The sequence below is a fragment of the Macrotis lagotis genome, chromosome 8 (assembly GCF_037893015.1).
Source record: "Macrotis lagotis isolate mMagLag1 chromosome 8, bilby.v1.9.chrom.fasta, whole genome shotgun sequence".
NCBI lineage: Eukaryota > Metazoa > Chordata > Mammalia > Peramelemorphia > Peramelidae > Macrotis > Macrotis lagotis.
In genome coordinates, this window is record NC_133665.1 from 133,919,858 (window position 1) to 133,928,202 (window position 8,345).

The window sequence follows — 8,345 nt, forward strand, 5'->3', positions numbered from 1 at the left end:
AGAAAGAAAGAAAGAAAGAAAGAAAGAGAGGGAGGGAGGGAGGGAGGGAGAAAGAATTCCTCTTTTTGAAAGAGGCACAAAACTTATGTGGCTCTGAAAAATGTTTGCATCTCTGGCCACTTCAGTCTCAAGGTTCTTTCCAAGAAGAACATGCCACTTCCATAAAGGCAGATCATCTGGGGAAAGGGAGGTTTCTGGCTGCAGAGTCAGAGTTTCCCAAGATTCATTCCCTAGCATCAACAAGAGAAGTTCGCTCTTGCTAATCAGTGGAGTGGATAGGTTTTCCTTCTGAGGATGGAGTTTTCTTTACAAAGGGATGCAGATGAAACCCAAAGGTCATATTAAAAAAAAAAAAAAACAAGACCCAACAACCCCCCAGGGCTGCAGAAGGTCATCTTCTCCTGTCAGACAATCATAAGGTGATGTCAGATGAGGCCTCTGTTCCCTGACAGCTACTGGGAAAGAAGCTCTGGTTCAAGGCCGAGGCTTAGCTTAGGCATGCTAACTAAATGTGCTGCTTGTTTGCAATTCTCCACTACTGCTGTCCCATGGCAGTTCCACAGAGCAGACCCCACAAAAAGTACAGTGGCCATCGTATCTCTCAACTGTTCCTCATTAGCTGGAACATTCCACTTTTCAACAACCAGAGCAGCCTTTGCCCTCCTCTTTGAGGGTGGTTTCTACCCTGAACACTGCTGTTTCTCTCTCTAGACACCCATGCCAAACAAAGACAGTCCCTATCCAAAGCCTGGGACGCAAAACAGTGAGTCAATTTTTCCTCCTTCTCCTCCCCTGCGACACAGTCAACAAGCAAGGGCAAAATTCCATGAAAACAGGGTCATACTAAGAAAGGTATTAAACCAAGGACAGAGCATCACCCAGTGAAGAAAAGGCTGGACTGGGTTGAATGTAGGCCCTGCCAAACAGCCTGGGGTAAACGGCAGCTACATTAACTACATGAGCATCTGTTTCACTATCTGAGCATTTTTCTTTGATCTGCTGTCACTTAGAATAACAGAACCATAGACCTTTTTTAAATTATATAAATATTTTATGTTTTCCAATAGTAGTTTCTACAATCATTTTTTGACAAAGTTTTGAATTTTACAATTTTCTCCCCCACCCTCCCTTCTATCCCCTCTCCGCAACAGAAGGCAGTCTGATAATCTTTACATTGTTTCCATGCTATACATTGATCAAGACTGGATGTGTTGAGAGAAAAATCATATCATTGAGGAAGAAACAAAATATTAGAGAAAGAAAAATTTGTAGTACATAAGACAACTTTTTTTAAAAAAAATTGAAGGTCTTTAGTCTTTGTCTAAACTCCACAATTCTTTCTCTGGATACAGATGGTGTTCCCCATCACAGATATCCTAAATTGTCCCTGATTATTGCACTAATAGAGTGAGCAAGTCCAATGAAGTTGATCATCATACCCATGTTGCTGTTAGAACAACATAAGAAGGGGCAGCTAGGTGGTGCAGTAGATAGAGCACCAGCCCTGGAGCCAGGAGGCCCTGAGTTCAAATCCTGCCTCAGACACTTAATAATTACCTAGCTGTGTGGCCTTGAGCAAGCCACTTAACCCCATTGCCTTGCAAAAACCTTTATTTTCAGGGCTCTTGGGGATCTTGATGGCAATCGAATCATAGAATAATAGATTCAGAGTTAGAAGGGGCCTTGCAGGTCAATGAATTGAATGCCCTCAATGTATAGATGGGAAAACTGAGGTTCTGAGGAGAAATGTCTTGACCAGGACCATCCACTAAACTGGACATGCCCAAGTTTTCTTGACCTTCACTAGAGTGCTTTTTCTACTACAATAAAATGCAAAGGCATGTTGTAGGCACCAAAGGGGCAACTGGAAAAATACCAAGGCACTCTACCACCTACCATGGTACTCAAAATACCACCATCAGAGAATTATTTTGAAGTACATCTTTGAGAGTACTCAATTAAAATACAAATATTCCTGATAAGTATAATTAAGTCATTCTCAGTCCTTATCAATTAGGTGAATCCAATTTCTCAAATGAGCTCCTGTTACCTAGTAGAAATCTAAGTCAAGAGGCAACAGAGCACAAATACATTTATGGGAAGGAAAAGTGTTGGGCATGGAAGTCTACATTTCTCCATGAGAGCCCCTGGGTAGCCAGAGGAAGCCAAGTGGTACAGGAGGTGCCACTTCACAATCCTGCCTAAGCCTAGCACAGTAAAGTGCACTGCATTGGGAGCCAGGAAACTTCTATACTAGATCAATGTTGTCAATGATTCAGGAGTGAACTTGGAGAAGTTATTTCATTTCAATTCCATTTCATCCTCTTTAAAATAGAAATAATGGACTTCCTTAACCTTTAGCTTATGTTAAAAGTCTGTAGGGTTCCTTAAATCCCAAGTTCTCTTCAGTTGAGGAAATTTTAAGGCATTTCATTTTGTAAAGGACAAGTGTTGTATCATAAAACTACTATGGAACCAGAAATGGCAGAGATGCAAGCCAGCGCACCTGAACCTTCTTCTTAGGCTGCTGACTTGCTGACTGCCTTTACTGATATCCTGAGGAGAGTTCACCCTATTACATATGAACACATCAGAATGTCTCCTCAGAGGCCTCAGGGCTAGGAAATTCTTCTCTCTCTCTCTCTCTCTCTCTCTCTCTCTCTCTCTCTCTCTCTCTCTCTCTCTTAAAGGTTTTTGCAAGGCAATGGGGTTAAGTGGTTTGCTCAAGACCACATGGCTAGGTAATTATTAAGTATCTGAGGCCAGATTTGAACTCAGGTACTCCTGATTCCAGGGCCAGTGCTCTATCCACTGCGCCACCTAGCCCACCCCTGGACCACCTAGCCACCCCAGAAATTCTTCTTAAAGGCCCAATCAAAATTACTTTTGGGGTATGGTTTGGGGCAGATTAAATTCATTCTATCCTTTTGGGTGTAACTGCCATATCCATTCAGCTGACTCACAGAGTCTGAGTGTGTGTGTGTGTGTGTGTGTGTGTGTGAGAGAGAGAGAGAGAGAGAGAGAGAGAGAGAGAGTGTGTGTGTGTGTGTATGAGAGGAGAGAGAGAGAGAGAGAGTATGTGTGTGTGTGTCTGTGTCTGCCTATCTATCTGTCTCTAGTCATAAGTCTTTCCTCTGAGCTTCCATCTCCCATCACCAACTGTTTGTCCCAAAGACATCTCAAACTCAACACAATCAAAACTCAAGTCATTATCTCTTCCCTGGCACCTTCTCTTCATTTCCATACTTCTCCATTTCTGGTTCCCATTACTAAGATCTTTCTCTTCTCCCTGATTCATAATCTCTGTATTATCTTCCCCTCAATCTATTCCTCACTCTACATATCTAATGAGTTTCCGAATCTTGCTGTTTCTTGCTGTCTTTATCTCTCTATTTGGCCACTTCTCTCCATTTACCTAGCCACCACTTGGGTTCAGGCCCTCATCACCTCTCACCAAGATTATTCTAGCAGCCTCCTCACTGGTCTTCCTGTCTCAAGTTTCTTCCCACTCATGTTCACCCTACACAGGCTACCAAAGCTACTTTAAGCACAGATCTGACAATGTAACTCTCCTACTCAATCAGCTTCAGTGGCTTCCTATTTAAACTCTATTGCTGAGTTTTTAAAGATCTATACAAACTGGACCCAATATGCCTTTCTAACCTCTCCCAGGTTCTTCTGCCTTCCTCCCTATCATTCACAAACAACACTCCATCTTCTCAGAATCTTTGCCAGAGCCAGGTCATTTGTCTTCCTACTTACAGCCACCTCACAACCAGAAACTCAAGCTTCATCTTCTGAAGGAAGTTTTTCTTGAGCCTCTCCACTGTTTGTGCTCTCCCTTCCAGTCTAATTTATAATAACTTCTATTTTATGCCATCCAAAATTATGTATTCACGTGTTGTCTCCTCCATTTGACTGTGAGCTCTTTGCAAGTAGAGAACATTTAACTCTTTAATTATCCAATATGCTTAATACGTTTAAAAATACCTTTTAACTGATTAATTGAGGAAACTAATAGAAGGAGAAGGAGGTGAAATTACTTCACCAAAGGAGTCAGCACATGAGAAGGTAAAAATCAAACTCAGTTCTATCCAAACGCTCTTTTTATTGTCTACCACTATGCTGCCTTACCTACAATGCCTATAATCAGTTTATAATACAGACCTTGTTCCATTCAAGTACATGGATTTCTGAAAAGTTACACAGAAGTCAAATACATGTAAGTCAAACTATATTTTTTTTTTAGGTTTTTTGCAAGGCAATGGGGTTAAGTGGCTTGCCCAAGGTCACACAGCCAGGCAACTATTAAGTGTCTGAGGCTGGATTTGAATTCAGGTACTCCTGACTCCAGGGCTGGTGTTCTATTCACTGTGCCACCTAGCCACCCAGAAACTATACTTTAAATAAATAACATTTTAAATGTTCTAAGAAATCATTATTATAATTATTTATCCTTTCTTAAGAAACATTTGTCTAACAAATAACTACACTAAAGCTTTATTTTGTTTTGTATTCTATTTTCTTGACTGTTTTTTAAATAAATCTGAATTTTCAATTTTAGGAATTTTAAAAAGTAATAATTTAAATTTATATATTGTGCTTCCTTAATCCCTAAACTATTGTTCAAAGAATCACTAACAACTTACTTTTTAAAAAATACTAAATTCACATATTAACTTGAGGTTTACTATGACTCTTGATTTTTTTTTTTTGCAAGGCAATGGGGGTTAAGTAACTACCACCTAGCTGCCCCCAACTCTTGATTTTTTCCTGCAATACTTGTACCTAGCCATAGTAAAAAATGGAATGATGCTATTACTAACAAGAAAAACAATAATAGTACATTCTCACTTAAATGCCATAAAAATATCTAAATGAATGATCCTTCGGCATTCCAACACGTTCATGAAATGACTCCAAAGTATCTTCCACTCCCCACAATTTTTTTAGTCCTGCACCTACTAAGAACAAGAGATGCTAAGAATTGAACCAGAAGGAAGCAGTACTTTTTGCCTCTCTCTGTAAACTGATCTAAAAGGCTTGGAAGTAAGATTGCATCAGAAAGGACACATCTCTTTCCAAAGCTTTAATGAAACACAAGACAAATTTGCTAATTGCCAATTCTACTTTCTAACATTCCCCAAAGGCCAAACCTGCCCCAGGAACACTCTTGAGTCTGTGGTGAATGGCAATAAAAGGGTGCTCAGGACACCAGTTTTTCTTCTTGTAAATCGCAGACACTATACTGTTCACTTGCCTTTCATTTTGTTATGGTTTCATTCAGTTGGTATCTGTGTAGCTGGAAAACCAAGTGTTCCCTTTTATGGGTTTTCCCCCAATCTTCTTTTCTAACTATGTCTATTTTCATCAATCACAGCCCTCTTCTCCCAGAAGGAAAAAGAACACAATAAGGAAAACAAGAAAAAGAAAAAATGTAGGGGAATAGAAAGGAACAAGGAAAAAATAGTGAAGGAGGAAGAGAAGGACATCTAAGAAGGGATAAGGATGAGGGAAAATGATTCTTTTTGCAGGCAAAGCCAAAATCAGGGGTTTGTAAGAAAGGGATCTGAAAGGAAAGACTTTATCCTTTCAGATACTATCTAGGGAAAAGTTCAGAGAAAAGGATCCTAGACAGTTAACTGCTGTCCATTTGCTGCTGACCTCCTCCATTCATTTGACAAACATTTTCTGAGCACCTACCATACATAATAAGGCATCAGAGGTGAAGCCCAGAAATCACTGCATGACCCTTGGTATCAGGTTCTTAAGACAGGAAGATCTAAGATCTCTTAATGGCAGAAGTAGTTCTGTGTGTGTATGCCTGACTACAGGAACATGCATATATTCTGAATAATCAAGGAAATATTCAGGGATCTGCAATAGTGAACTCATAGGATCAAAACTGTCTCTGACGGTTCCTGGAGAAGGGAATCTTATAGACAGGGCAGCAATAAAAGTGCTTGAAAACTCCAAGTTGTCTCCACATCTACTTTTCACAATACTAACTACTATGTATCCTAATATTGAGAGGTTAGATGAAGAAAAGCTCCAGGAACTGCTATCACTGACAAGGCTATGACTTTTGATAATATTATCTAACAGACATAAAGGGAAAATATTGGAGACCAAACTCTGCTGTTGACATGTTGCCAATTTACAGGAGGAGGAAGATATGTTCAAGTGGCTCCTATGACTCCAGAACCCAAAGGTTCTGAAGAGGAGTGACAATAAGATTCATCTTCTCAAAACCACTGACCCCATTGAAAACATCCTGCCATTGCTCTTCATACAGGCAGAAATATTCACGTTTCTAAAATCACAGGTTTGCAGAAATTTAGAGATGAAACCTCATAAATTTTTCATCTGGTCCAACTCCTTCATTTTACAGATGAGGAAACTGAGGTAGAAAGAGAATTGATTTGCTCAAGGCCACAATATAAATTAGTGGCACAATCAAGGCTACAATATGGGTACTCAATTCTCAAGTAAATGGTCTTTCTAATATGCAATGATCCCAGGGTAGCTATGTGGTACAGTGGATAGAATACTGGCCTTGGAGTCAGGAGGACCTGAGTTCAAATTTGAACTCAGATACCTAACAATAACCTAGCTGTGTGATCTTGAGCAAGTCACTTAGACCCACTGCTTTGCCAAAAAAAAAAAAAATGCAATGATCCTTCCCCTTATGATGCATACAAGATGACCAGGTGAAAGTTATATCCAGCTATAACTAAGGCTCTTACCCCAATATAAAGCAAAAGAATGGCAGACAATCCTATTTTGGATTTATTCAGTATATTTGTTTCAAAAAGCTAATAGAAGAATGAGCCCTAAGCTAAGAAACTGTGTATCCCACAAACAGCTAAGATCACTTAGATTCCATGTGCCTGACCCTCAAGTCTCTCAAAAGGAGATTAAACATCTGCCCTATATAATTCAGTGATGCAAAGAAATAATTAAAACATTGGGGGAGGGGGGAGCAGCTAGGTGGCACAGTGGATAAAGCACCCTGAAGTCAGGAGTACCTGAGTTCAAAATCCGGCCTCAGAAAACGTAATAATTACCTAGCTGTATGGCCTTGGGCAAATCACTTAACCCCACTGCCTTGCAAAACAAAAAATCATCATGGTTTTTCATGGGGGGGGGGGAAGAGGGGGCAGAAGTGCAGGTGGGGGAGGGGAGTGACAGTATGAATACTTTAAAAGATATTTTATTAACTTGGAATATTATAAACTCTCCTTTCTGTGTATCCGTCTCTCCTCTCCACTTCTTCTATGACTTTATCTCTCTTTTAAGGTCTTGTGTGTGTGTGTGTGAGTGTATGTTTGTCTGTCTGTCTGTCTTGTTATAAGTTGGAAAAGCTGCTGGATCTGAAGCCCAAGAGCCCTGAGTCTGAATATCATCTCTGCCACTTAATGCCCATGTAAGCTGCTCCAGATCTCTGAGTTTCCTCATGTAAAGTGAGGGTCTACACTAGACTGTCTCTAAATTTCCTTCTAATATTATATTGTCGATGATGATCACAAACATGAAAGCTAAAAAGAGGTCCTTCATGGAAAGAACAGAGAACTTCAGAACAAGTGCAAAAAGCTGTGGGTTCAAGGCCTTCAATTTCACTTTTTAGCTCTGTAAAATAAACTAATACTTCATTTAGCTACTTCTCAGGGTTGTTATGAGAAAGACTCATTATTATCATAACCTGTGGCTTGCATTTAGTATGCCAATTGATAGCATGCAAGTACTTATGAAAGACTTGAGAATTTTTAGAACCATTTTTTCTCTTAAATATTCTATATATTCTCAAATAAACTTATCTTATAATATTAATTGGCATAATTAAAAATGTAAATGTAAACTTGAGTCCTCTAATTTACTAGAAATTAAAATTTTTTGACACCTCAAGAAAATTTGGCTACATATGAAAAAGTGACTAGAAAAGTATAATTCTACTTTAATGAATTTCAATTATCACAAGCCCTAAAGATCCAAAGACAACTTCCTCAAAGGAGTTGCTACTCTGGATGATGACTGGGTTGGAAGTACGAGCAGCAGTGTTAGGAAGCTGAGAGGAGTAGAAGGGTATAGAGGGGGTAAGAGGGGGTTTCTAAGTCTATTGGTGACAGTAGATCAAGCAGTTGTTTCAGATGGTAAGAAGCAAGGCATATACTTTCTTCTTTAAATGATGGCTCCATAAACTAGAGTGGGAAGCAGATCTAGTGGTCTGAGGGATGATTCTATTCCTTAGGCTCCTAAGCACTGACCAAAATGTTTCCCACTCAGGTTCGAGAGAAGATGGTAATAGATGTGGTAGTGGTCACTTGACTTGGCTATCAAGTTTGCAT

General features: G+C 39.6%; 1 protein-coding gene across 1 annotated transcript in view; it reads right to left on the reverse strand.

Moving 5' to 3' along the window:
• EEFSEC (eukaryotic elongation factor, selenocysteine-tRNA specific) overlaps positions 1-8,345 on the reverse strand; it is a 305,088-nt gene that overhangs the window by 137,981 nt on the left and 158,762 nt on the right. The gene's annotated exons all lie outside the window — the stretch shown is intronic.